Source organism: Gossypium hirsutum, chromosome D04, assembly GCF_007990345.1.
Source record: "Gossypium hirsutum isolate 1008001.06 chromosome D04, Gossypium_hirsutum_v2.1, whole genome shotgun sequence".
Lineage (NCBI taxonomy): Eukaryota > Viridiplantae > Streptophyta > Magnoliopsida > Malvales > Malvaceae > Gossypium > Gossypium hirsutum.
In genome coordinates this window covers 49,704,313-49,718,751 of record NC_053440.1, presented here as the reverse complement: position 1 = coordinate 49,718,751, position 14,439 = coordinate 49,704,313, and positions in this window count along the sequence as shown.

Below are 14,439 nucleotides of genomic sequence, written 5' to 3'. Positions count from 1 at the left end.
TTGTAAGAACCCAACCGTCATTGCCATCAACTACCACTTTTTTCGCGAGTTGGTATGTTGGATTCTACTTGATAATATTTATAAAGCATCATAGATTGATAAGAATTATAAGTTAAGCATAGATAAAACTAAGTTACTGTGAACTCGAGAGTACTCAAATCATAATAGGTTAGAGAGAGAGAGATTTATTATTCTGAAAGAAGGGTCTCTTAAACCTAAAAATAGTGTGAACCAACAAAAAAAAGATAAATAAAAAGCAACACAAAGGTTAACATAGACTAATTGACAACTCGGGAAAGAATAAAAAGAGGGAAAGGTTCAGGGTTTATATGGGGGAGGGGGAAGGGGAGGAAATAAGAAAAGGAGAGGGCAGAGGTGGAGAGATGAGTAGATGATGGCAATGGGAGTAGTCGTAAGGAGGTTGTCACCACCACCAAGGAATTGATCATCATGGCTTCGGCGACATCGCTTGATATGACCCTTCCACTAACTCCGTTCATTTCACTTACAACATCTCATCACATCCAAAGTTAGTTGTAGGGAATGTGACGGGCCTTGAAGGAAGCTCACTTTATGTCGTGATTCCTTTAGGGTCATACTCTATTGAGGAAACATCGTTTGATCAAGGTTTTTCTAGTTTGAATGTAGATATTTTATCTTTTCTTAAGTTAGCAAATAGTGAAGTAAACTAACAGGTATTCTTTGGGGGAAGTGAAGTAAACTAACAGGTATGCTTTAGAGGAAGTAGATTCGATATGCTACACCCCTCTTGATTCCCTGCATTTGTCAAGTTTTCATGTTTCCCACTAATTAATCTTCTAAAAGCCTGCTTACAACGAGATGGTGTCTTAGCGTCCTCATAAGGCTGATCTTTTTGTTCGCGTAGATTGCTTGAAGTTTGACTTTATTTTTTTTTATAGTTAAACTTCTCAAGATCATAAGCATCACCATTAGCTAGTTCCAACCTAATTCTTGCATTATTATCATGAGTATTATCACGCTTTGCGAACTCTTGAACATTACCCTCATCGTAGGTCTTTTTTTAGCATTTTATTTATTAAGAGAAATAGGGCTTTGGAGTTTCTTATTATCTCTCTACCCATCCTTCTCTTAAACTTTCGAACGACTTTATTATTGATAAAAGGTAGTGAAAACATGGTTTTGTGGCCATTCCACTTCTTTCAAGTTAGATAAGTGGCCCATTCATACTATCTAAAATGAGCATAGGTTTTTAAGGTCCCTAAGCCTATCGGAGTCAGAAATGGAGGCCTTCAACTATTAGGATTTAATGCCTTAAGTATAGTGTATTTATCATTTTATACTTGTAATTTTTTAAATAAAATGGTTTTTAAAAAAATTCTATTACTCATTAATATCATTTGTATTTGTTTTCAACAGTTTTCGCACGCAAAGCAAAATATAAGCAAATATTGGCTCATTAATTATCTAATGTTTAACTAATACTAGGTTGCATTATGTGGTCAAATCATAATGCAAAAAGACAACTTATATTAGTTGATAATCTAAATAGTCCATAGTCTAATCAAAACTAAGCAAATTGATTGAAAGACTATTATGTCGTCTATCAAGTCCAATTTGGAAGATATCCTATCTTAAGTATCAGAGCGAATGACTCTCAAAAGAATAAACATAAATGTGATTGTCTGGACTGACAATACTTGGACCTAAGTTGAATTTATCTTAGATCTATTTATGGGTTTATTTTTGAGGTGAGATTAGATTGATTTCATTTGTTTTTTTTAAACCAAGCCAAGGTATTTGCTTTTCTATTTTTCAAACCAAAATTGAACCAATGGACATAAGAAACCAATAGTTACTAAACCGTACTAAATTGGTTCAGTTCAGGTTTTGGGTTTCCATATTGTTTGTGGGCTTAGAGCTTTTGGACTTTATTTAAACAAAATTGACTTTGGATTTGGGCTTTTCAACTTTAATTAGATAATATTATCTTTGTTTTATGTTTCTTAGACACTATTTTACAATTTAATTTTTTTAATCATACTTAAAATCTAAATGAATATATTTATCTAAAAAATAATTTGTAAAATCTATAATTATAAATGTTTATTAAAAGTCTAATTAAATTTTGATTTAATCACCTTCAATCTTCACTGGACATAATCAAATGTTAAATTATTTGTATTTTTCAACTCTTAAGGTGTAATGACAGCAAAAAAAAAAAAACCCAAGTTGGAAATGTTAATAATGATAACGAAAATTTTATAAGTTTTAACACTAATAATAATAGAAAAAAGAACATTGTACATAATAAGTAAAAAGATATAAACACTTGGATTCTTAAAAGTTTTAACAACAATAATAAATAAGCAATTAATTTGTGAGGGATTGACATTAAAATTAGATTTAGGGTTTGTATTTTATATTTTATTTTATTTATAGAATTTAGAAGCAATGGGTTTTGTTTTGGGCTTTAAAGGTGTTTATATATTTGGCTTACATGTTCAGAAAGATATTCGGCTTTTTTTTTGGAATTTTAAACTGTTTTTTGGGGACTTCTCGATGTCCAATACAATAAATCAAAACTGAACTTGAATTGATGTGGTTCAATGATATCATCTAATTGAAACCAAACTAAACTATAAAAAACCTGAACTGAATTATTGGTTCAACTAGGTTTCTTGGCTTGGTCAATTTTTTTGCTCAGCCTTACTTTATTCACTTGTGATGTTCATAGTGTCGTATACCCTAATCGAATAAAGTGGTTTCGGGACCACAAATCTGAGTCAAAAAAATATTTTAAAATTATTTTTAGTATTTGCAGTATGTGAATTATAGTGTGTGAAAATTTTGTATGAAAATTTGATCGTTTGAGTGCTCAATTTGATAAAAAGGGCTTAATCGCGTAAAATGAAAACTTAGGGATTTAATCTAAAAGCATCTATTTGTTGATGTCTTTTTAATTAGGAGGCTTAAAAGTGTAATTAACCCACTATATAGATAGTGGATGGTTATGGACTAAATTAACCTTAATGATTTTATATTATAAATTATGTAAATAAGGTTAAATAGGTAAATAGATATATATTATATAATATACTTTAATTAAAAGACATAAAAATTGGTTAGTTGTCATCTTCCTCAAGCCAAAATTGAGAAAAGAAAAGGGAGAAACATCCAAGTTAGGGTTCGGCCATTAGGGAGCTTGATTCAAGGTTCGTTTTTGTTCGATTTTTGAAAATTTTTATGTTTTTGTGATCGTTGCTTTGTGTTCTATCAAACCCATGCTTTAATTTTAGAAATTGATGGTGATTTTGAGATATGCCATTGATGAATGCATGAGATTTTTGTTAGTTAATGGTGAAATATGAAAGATATGTGAAAGATTAACATGTTTTGCATTTGAATTTTTGGTGAAATTGAGTAATTAGGGCTAAATTGTGAAATTAAATTTTTGAGGGGACTAAAATGTGAAATAAATGAAATGTGTGGACTTGTATGAGCACTAGGAATATTAGGCCCTTGTATGGTGTGGGCAAATTTTGTGTATTTTGTGTTTTATGCAATAGGGACTAAATTGCAAAAAAGTGTTAATGTTAGGGGCAAAATGGTAATTTATCCATTTATGTGTTTTTGGACTAAATTGAATATAATAATATTTAAACTAGCTCATTTTGAATATGTTTAGATCAAGAACCAAAGAAATCAGAATTAGATCAGGGAAAAGCTAAAATCGTCTACTAATTGTCCAGTTTCAATTTTCACTGTTCGAGGTAAGTCTATTAGCTATTAAATGTTATTAAATTAGTATATATGTATGTATATGTATTGTATTTTTGCTGAACTATAATTTAAAGTATATTGATTTAATAAATTATCTTTGCCCGTAGTTTTTTTATCCTCTTTGGAGGGGTTTTTCCACGTCAAATTTGTGTGTTTAATTTCTCAATTTATTCTGCTATTTTTGTTACTTGTTGCTTAATCGGGTCGATCCCTAACAAGTGGTATCAGAGCTAGTTCAATTTTCATATATCAGCCCATTCAGATATGGCAACAACAAGGTTTGAAATTGAGAAGTTTGATGGTAAGACAAATTTCAATCTGTGGCAAGTCCGGATGATAGCAATTCTAGCTCAGTCCAGTTTGAAAAAAGTTGTTACTGGGAAAAAACCTGAGAATCTAAATAAAACATAATTGAAAAAGCTTGATGAAAAGGCCTTGTCTGCAATCCAGTTGTACCTCGCGAATACGGTATTGATGGAGAAGGCCTTATCCGCCTTGTGGAAAAGGTTAGAAACTCTTTATACGACTAAGTCTCTGGCTAACCATTTAGTGTTGAAACAACGTCTATTTACGTTTCGCATGAATGAAGGTGAGCTTCTTAGAGATCACATCAATCAATTCATTACTCTTTTAAATGATTTAAAGAACGTTGACGTTCATATTGATGATGAAGATCAAGCTATGCTATTATTGTGCTATTTACCCTCTTCATACAAGTCTTTCAGGGAGACCCTGATTTATGGCAGAGACAAACTCTCGTTCAAATATGTGAAGGGTCATTTGTTGAGTAGAGACAAACTAGACAATGAGCTTCACTTGGATAGCAAGGCAGATAGGCAAGCTTCCGTTTTGATAGCATCAAATAAATGAGACAAAAGGTGTCGCTATTGTAAAAAGTTAGGTCACGTCAAAGCAGATTGTTATAAACCGCGAAATAAAAGAGCTGCTGAGAGTAACGAGGAAGATGTAGATGGTGCTAATTTGATCGATGAAAGCGGTGATGATTTCTTGTTAGTGTCAACGAGCGATTACTCTAAGCTCACGTCCGAGTGGATTCTAGATTCGGGATGTTATTTCCACATGTGTCCCAATAGAGAGTGGTTCTCCACATACAGTTCGGTTAAAGGTGGAGTTGTGCGCATGGGAAACGATTCATCTAGTAAGGTAATTGGTATTGGCATTGTTAAAATTAGGATACACGATGGGACGATTAGGACACTCTCAGATGTCAGGTATGTACCTGATTTACGAAAGAATCTCATCTCCTTGAGTATTTTAGATTTGAAAGGATGCAGAATCAACATCGAGTCAAGCGACATTAAAGATCTCGTGGAGCTCTCGTTTTGTTAAAAGGTAAAAGAACTAGCAGTCTTTATATTCTGGAAGGTTCTACAGTGACCGGTGAAATCGGACGTCTCTCGTTCGTTACATAGTTGAAGTCAACTCGTTTGGAGTGGAGGCAACTTGGTCATAGGAGGGGAAAATGTATGACCATTTCGTTGAAGAGAGGTTCTCTTTTGGATGTAGGTTTTGAAAAGTTAGGGCACTATGTTCATGAAAATCAAACCCAGGTTAGTTTTGATTTGGCAGTGTACAAGTCGAAGGCTAGAAGTCTTCCAGTTTCTAAGCACAAATTCGACTCAGTTAATTCCCTATATAATTCAAGATAGGCTCGTGGTAGGCTTTGGCAAAGATGGCGTTTTAAGAAATATAAGTCAAGGTGGAGATTTGTTAAGTATGACTCCTATTTTCAATCAAATTTGAGAAATAATCTTCTAGTTAAACTCTGTTTATTTGTTTCAAGCAAACACTGATTAGTTTAGATTATTTTATTATTATTTGAAATATGAATTTAGCTTATATAGGCTCTTTTACAACCTTAGAAAAAACATCCCATTTAGAGATTAGAACTCAGAACACATTTAGAGAATTTTGTGTTTACGTTTTGAGGGTTTTTTGTTTTCGGAGTTTGGGGTTTAGTTTTATCTCTATCTTTTGTACTCTTCATTCTTTTGTCATTATAGTAAAATTATCTTTGCCCGTGGTTTTTTATCCTCTTTGGAGGGGTTTTTCCATGTCAAATTTGTGTGTTCAATTTCTCAATTTATTCCGCTATTTTTGTTACTTGTTGCTTAATTGGGTCGATCCCTAACAATTAGCTTTCTTAAAAAGTTTTTAAAATAAAATACTTAAAAAGACGTACTCATGATTTACAATTCACCTACAAAAATTTTTAGTTTTAATCTTAACAAAGTCCTAAAGAATATTTACACATTAATTTAAGATTCTAAAATGGAATCCTATACGATATTTAAAATTAGTTTAAAACCCTAAAAAATATCCTACATATTATTTATAATTTTTCTAGGGTAAATGGTAGATAAGATTTTAAAGACTAACCTAAATTCAAATGTAAAAACCTTATGGTTTCATTAAAATGTAACACCTACTTAACTAACTTCATGTCAACATTTATAGGATGAAAAAATGACCTAAAGTTCCCTCTTTGAAAACGAATAGTAATAAAATAGGAAAATTAATTAAATTGGCTAAAGTTAATGAAAAGTTAAAACTCTTTCAAAAAGGGCAATAATAAAAAGAAAATTTAAACAAATGAAATAAATAAGACCTTGACATGATGATGATAATAATAATACACCTTATTCATAATACAATAAAATAATCAAAGTAACATAAACAAATAATATTAAAATGTATGTATGGGGAATGTGTAAAAAAAACATAAATATAAATAGACAAGAAAATAAATAAAAACGAAATAAGAATAAATAAAAATTATACAAGTGTGAATAAATATAAGACATTAAAATAAAGTGCATAATTGACATTAAATATATAAGATGTAAATGCACATGAAAGGGAAGATATAAGTGTAAATAATTTATTAAAGATGGAATCAAATTGATATAACTTGATTTGGGGACTAAAAGATAAAAAATGTGGAAGACAGAGGATTGATGCTGCAATTAATTTACTTTTAATTTTTAAATATTGGATTAAATCGAAGGTTGAATAAACAAAAGTATTACCGGTGTAAATAGGCTAGAGAGTGAGGGCGGTGCTGCAAAAAATAGGGTATTTTTTGTAAATTTAAAAAGTGAAGGGGTGGGAATAAATTACTCATTTTTGGCACCTATAAATGAAAAAAAAAAGTATTCATTCTTTCATTTTTAACCTCATTTTTTGGGGTTTTCATTTAAATATATTAAAAAAATTAAATACCTAAATAGGTTGTTAGCTAGATTAATTATCGAAATGGCATGTTTTATTTAATCGCGCCTATCTGACAAGCGCAAATCAATTTTTTTTATATTCATATATATATATTTAAATAAAATATTAATTTTTTATTGTTATTAAAAATATTTAAAAATATATATACAGGTAAAAATATGGTCAACAGGTCAAAATACGTGTAAAAAATGGGTCTGCCCGCACAGTCCCCCCTCCTGTAGCATCTGCTGCTGCATGCCCCCCATCCCGCTGCCCCCTCTGCCCGCATAATACCCCTCCTGCAGCATCTGTTGCTACATGCATGGCCCCCTCCCCCGCTCCATCTACTAGCAGCTGATGCTGCATCATGCTGCTGTTGTGTCTAGTCCCTTCAATGGGAAAAAGTTGCAAATGGGGGGCCTTATAAGCATGGTCCCCCGAAGCCCATCCACCGGAAGAGAGAAAGAAAAGAGAGAAAAGAGAAGAAAAAAAAGAAGAGAAGAAGAAGAAGAAGAAGAAAGAAAGAAAGAAAAAAGGTAATGTATTATTTTAGTAAATAATTTTGTTTATAATTTAAAGAGTTTAATTAAGATATTGTGATTTTTTGTTATTAATTATTAATTATTAATTATTTATGTTTAGTGTTTATAGTTTTGGATTAATATTTTGTATGAATGTAATTTTTTTTTGCTTTTTATAATTATTTTAAAATTAATTCGTTAGTAATTTAGGATTATGTTACAAATTTTTGTGTTTGTAAATATTTTAAAATTAATTTATTAGTAATTTAGGATTAAGTTATAAATTGGTGTGTTTAGTTTAGTATTTGGTGTGTTTAACATATAAGTTTATAAAAAAATTAAAAATCATTTCATTTTGAAAATGAATTTGGACAAATGATGTTTAAGCTCATTTAATTTTTTTTAAGTTACTGTTAAGTATTAGTATGTTAATAGTTGCTGTTAACTCATTTAATTTTTTTTATATCAACTTAGATATCAATTTGTCCAAGTTTAATCATAACTGACTCTTTTCATATATTTATATACTTTAAAATTATTTTTATAAAAAAATTATTGTAAAAATATTGAAGAATATAAATCAATTATTAACATACTAATACTTAACAGCAACTTAAAAAAAATTAAAAAATTGATAATAATACATTAATAGTATCAATTAAAAGCGTTTCTCAAAACTCATAATTAAGATTCTTATTTTGAGCAATGGGAGTAGAGTTTTGGCCGTGTAAAAAAAATATGGGATATGGATATTTTTATCTACAATAACAAGTAGGATATGAATCTTCGAATTCCATTTAATGCACTTTTAGGGTTGACTATAAGTATGAATTAAGATATTGACAAATACATTTATTAAAATTATTTAAAATTTTAATTAAAAATTTTAACACCCACAAATATCAATGTTCAAAGTTAAATGCATGTACATGAATTTATTTTATACATGAACATATTGTTTGCATAAGTAATTTAAGGGAGAAAAATTTGTTGTCAACCTTGACAGATTGTGTAAACATTTTTTCAATCTATATTAGTTATGTGTTTTGTGATTTTTTAGTAATGTATTTTAAAAAAAATAATTTTATAGTTATTTTGTTAGTAATTTATGATTAGATTATATAAATTGTTAGTGTTTAGTTTAGTGTTTTGTGATTTTTTAATGTAATTTTTATATAATGTAATTTTACTTGATTTTATTTATTTATTTAACAATTTTTATTGATTTATTAAAATGTTGATTAAATTTGTTGTTATATAATTTTATAGGTTGTTTGAAATAAACTACTCGGTATGTATCTATTTCTATTTTTATTTTTTTAATTCGTATGTTTTTATGTTTAGATAGTTTATATTAATTTAATTATATTATTATTGTAATCTAACATAAAATTTTTTTATTGTAGGTAAATTATGAGAAATTATTAGATATTTACCGTGTTTTGTTTATGAAATTTGAAATAATTTATTGTATTTTTTGAAACAAATTAAATGAATTCATTTTTTTTAATTGTAGTTTGCAGCAAATGGGTTTTTTTATTAATAATAATAATCACATATCAAGTTCTATTAATGAGATGGTAATAAAATTTTTATTTGATACCCATGTTATTTACCGAATTAAATTATATTGTATTAACTATTTTGCTAATTTAATAATGTAAGGGTCCATACTGTGTATTGAGGGATCGTGTTAATAATGTAGGGTTTCAGCCAGATGAACGCCTAATACCATACTTAGAGTTAGCCGGTTTCAGATCAGCGGCATTGATTCGGACTTTTGATCTGCGATACAACTTGATTTCCGCTTTAGTCGAGCGATGGCGTCCGGAGACCCACACATTTTATTTGCCGTGCGGGAAGTGTACCATCACTCTAGAGGATGTTGCACTACAACTCGAGCTTCCCATCAACGGGAATGCGGTCACGGGTGTAAGTTCAATCTTTAGGCCGACTACCTTTTGCTATGAATTACTTGGACGCTTGCTAAGTGAGGGGAAATTTACCAGTTTCATATTTTCATGGCTAAAGGCCAATTTTGAGCATTTGCCGAGTACTGTCAATGAATGAGAGGTGATGCAGGCCGTTCGAGCTTACATTATGCACCTTATAGGGGGTGTATTCATGCCGGATGCAAACGACAATATGGTCCACTTGATGTACTTACCCCTATTATCCAATTTGCATAACACCCATTCATACAGTTGAGGGCCCGCAGTTTTAGCCATGCTGTATCACGAACTTTGTCAGACGACAGATCCTTCTGCAATAGACATAGGCGGATCCCTCATACTGCTGCAGTCGTGGGCACTTTATTGAATGACATTCTTGGCATCCATTAGTCACCAATCATATATATTTCCACTCGTTAATAGGTGATGAACTTTTACCCGTTATAAGAATTAGTTGACTTTTTTGAAAATTATATTGTTCTAACAATTTATTTTCGTAGATGGAGTACTAATCTGGGTATCGGGAGGTCATACACGGTTCTGATATACCGCCTGATGATTGAGAATCATGCTAGAAAGGGGGTAAGTTTTTCCAATATAAACTTAATTTTATTATTTTATCTCACTCGACCCGCGTTAATATAACAATGTTATTAACTGTGCAGTTCATTTGGATGATGTATTCTGTTTTAGAAATTTTGGCGGTTATTCCCTCATTTGACCACGTCCACTCAAACCTATGGTGCATTAGCGCACTCGTACTCAATTTTCAGGTAGTGGAGTGGTATCATGGCGATCAAGTACTCCGGCAGTTCGGTTGCATACAATATATCCCTACACTGCCAGTACGATTAGGGGAGATCCATAGGATGAGCAGGAGGGGGAGGTATGGAAATGATTGGGGAGAAGTGCATGAAGAATATATTACGATGTGGAACAACCGATTGGGAAGGGTACCTCAGATGGATCGTGCTTTGGATCTACAGCCCTCTTTAGAGTACATACAGTGGTACTGTGAGATAGGGAAACCATTTTTGTTTGGTGGGCGGTTGATGGTAGTCCCTCCGCATACGACACGAATTGGGCAACCCCTTCCAAATCTGCATCATGCACCAGAGCCAAAGCCGAAGCCGGAGGTAGAGACGGAACTATATTCTGGGGATAGTTCTTATCATCCAAATTTGGGGGGCGATGACTATTTTTCGGGCTCGTCACGCCACGGATATCTTTTAGAGTTTGATATCTTCAGCCCACCACCACCTCGGTACTCCAGTCATCGTAGCTCGTATCCACCTCAGTAGTCCGTACCTTCCGGCTCGTATCCACCTCAGTACTCCGCTCCTTCCAGCCTGTATCCACCGCTGTACTCCACTCCTCCCGGCTCAAGTTCATTGATGGCGTTTGAGACATATGATTTTTCATCTATGTTTCGCACCCTCCTACATATGGATGACGAGAACGTTGATCACCGTAATCACCTGTAACATGAACGTCGAGCTCCACAAAAATATACCCTTAAAACCACACCATCAATCCATCAATTTTAGGGGGTTTTGTAATATAAATAACTTCATATTTATGTAATTAATTTTTTTGGCATTTTATTTATCAATTTATTTTTTTTTTGCAATTTAAATAGTCAACTTTGTATTTATATAAAGACTTTTTTGCCATCTTATTTATCAATTTTATAGTTTTTTATTTTATTTTGCAATTTCAATAAATATACTTTATACTAACTATGTAAGTTAAATTAGATTAACTGCAACAAATTGTAGACAAATTTGTGATTCAATCCTCTCAACATGTAATGAACTACATCTCAATTTCTACCTGATTGAGACGATAGTCCAACATGGTAGTTTCGGAGCGGGCATTTACTCCAATTATGACCGGCTAATCTGTATACGCCACACAGCTTCCCATTGGATTTCTCCCTAATATCCACTTCGTTATGGATTCTGGATGATTGCGGACGACCTTTCGGGTTCCTATGCAACCCTTTGTCTAGGACAAGCTCGAAGGTCGTCGGAGGTACCTCCCAAGTAGATAGGTCAAGAAGCACAGGGAACTCGTTCTCTCATACACCTAATGTGTGTTCGAGGGTGTACACTTCATCAATAAATTGTTCTACATTGGGCGAGACTTTAGCACAAGCTGCCATGACATATGCACATGGATAATGAAGTGTTTGAAACCTCCTATAGTTGCATCGTCTGTTTCAGAGATCAACTCCGTAAGACCTAGGTGGTATACTGGGTTGATGACCGATGGTCTCTGTAACTCGAAACGTTTCATTACGTTGTGAATATACTTCTACTCTCATCGACCTCGCCATCCGACGGTTTACAATCATTGCATCCCTAACATCTTCAACAAACACGTGTCCCGCCTCTATCTGGTTGACTTGTTACTGACCCATTCTTGGCATCAAAGTAGCCAACCTGTAGAATGTAACCGAGAAGACAGATAAAATCAGAAGATGTGTTTTTAACAACACAATATTGATCTCCTTCACCAAGTTGGTGGTCATTTGACCATAACGAAAGCCCTCGTCAAAACTTTAAACCCATTGCCACAGCTCCATGATACCCAACCATTGTCGGAAAGATATGTTTGTTTGACCTTCCATGTCACTCTCAAGTCGGGCCATTCTTTGACGGAAAATGTGTGGCTCTAGCTCGTGCGCTGCATATGTATTAAGAAAATATAAGTTACAGTATTGCTTTAAAACATTAAAACTTATATTGAAACGATAAGGTAATTCTTTACCCATTCTCACAACTTGTCTCTTCCAGTCTGCATTCTTATAATCTCGCTGGAAGTTAGTCGCAATGTGCCGGATGCAATAAACGGATCTCCGTGGTACACTGGAACGTCTAATGGCTGCAATTAATCATTTCCCTCTATTGGAGATGGTGCAAATATTATCGTTGCTAATAACATACCTCCGCAGGTTGGTAAGGAAGAATTCCCACGATTCTATGTTCTCCTTATCGACGATGGCAAATGCTATCGAGAGCACATTCCTGTTGCCGTCTTGAGCAACCGCAAGAAGTAGGATCTGTGTGTATTTTTCATATAACCAGGTTTCATCTACTTGCCCAAACGATTTACAGTGGAGAAATATGCGTACACATGGATCAAACGTCCAGAACATCCGATGGAAAATTTTTTTTCTCGATTGTAGTTGGTTATCCGGCCCGTAATAAGGTCGTGTTTGTAACTCAATGACAGTCTCCAGCACATGTTCCCTCTTAGCGGCTATCCATCCCTATAACTCATTGTGCGATGCATTAAAATCTCCGTACAATTGCTCCATTGCCATCTATTTAGCTATCCATGCCTTTCGATTTGATACGTGATACTGGACTCATGCTTGTATTTCGACAATCAGTACCAAAACTTTAATGGTTGCCATGTCTTTCACTATTGGCATGATGCACGTACAGATAGTTTTGGAGTCAAGTTTTCGATGATCTTCTGTCATACATGTTGAAGTACATGTGTGAGACCCAACAAATTTTCGTATCTCTCACATCTGCGAATTCTGGATAAATGCAGCTCGTATCCACCAATTGTAGCCTTCTGCCGACCTCCAACACTCTCCAATATATAATGTTGGTTTAGACACTCTCCAGTATTTCAGGATACTTCAAAAACTCGGCTGCCCGCGCCGCATCGGGGTCTATCCGAGACATGTGTGCCCCAAGATGATTGTGTATCATAATACGACAAATCTGGTTTTTGACTGAAGACGCGTTAACGTTTCCATCCTCATTCACGCCTTCATCGTCAATATCATCCGGAACCTCGTCCACGTCATGATCACTCACTATCGACTTCGTGATCAGCAAGATCACTACTATATTATACATTATCACCAACCACATCAGTCTCGGGTGCAGCATTAAGATCAATATCGATCTCGTGTATAGTTCATTGACTATCAACATACGATATCGAAACCACCATACACGGCTCTTGATCTCCATCTTCTTCACCTAATGGAGTGGGATCTTCAGTTGCCTCCACACCAGCTAACTCAGCAAATAACTGAATCGATGCATTTTGGTTGCTCCGAATCCCACAATAAAGAGTGACCATTGTCTCCACGTCTTCATCGTTTACAAGTTCCATTTCGGTAAATTTTATTGGATCCGTCGAAACTGGAAGCTTGTAGAAAAGTTTTGATATCCTTCTCCCACAACGTCTATAAATTTTTTCACTAATTTTTTCCTTCATATCATCAAACGACATATTTCTATTAAATCCCATTGCTAATTGTTTGCGACATTCAAATATACATCCCACGGTTGTCAAAATTTCTCCATTGAAATAAACGCATACAAAAAACTGATTCTCCCTCTTCAATACTAGATCTGTTAAAAAATTTTCAAAATTCTTAAAACAGTTTTGAAATGCAAAAAAATTACATAATATTTTTAATGCAAAATTTTTCATTCAGAAGCTTACTAAATTAATAATCTAACAAAATAACTTTCAAATAATAAAATTACTAACAAGACTCTGCATTCTATTTAAAGAGAAATAAACCAAAATACCTTATCCTCCTCCTTTTTTTCCTTTCTTTTTTTCTTCTCCTTATCTTCTTATTTCCGTTCTGCTAAATTTTGTGTCTGTTCCTCTGCTAAATTTTATGTCTGTGCTCATTTGATTTTTGGGGGTATATATAGGGGAAAAATTAAGCAGCAGTGAGCCCCACCATTTGCACCTCTAAGTTAGGCACAACTAGTCGTGCCTGTCAGATAGGCTCAACCTGTATTTCGTATCTATACCCGGGTTATATACTGATCCCGGAAAAAATTAATAATATTTTATTAAACGAGAAAAAAATAAAATATTTTAATATAAAAAATTGATTCGCGCCTGTCAGATAGGCGCGATTAAAGAAAACGTACAATTTCGATAATTAATCTAACTGACAACCTATTTAGGTATTTAAATTT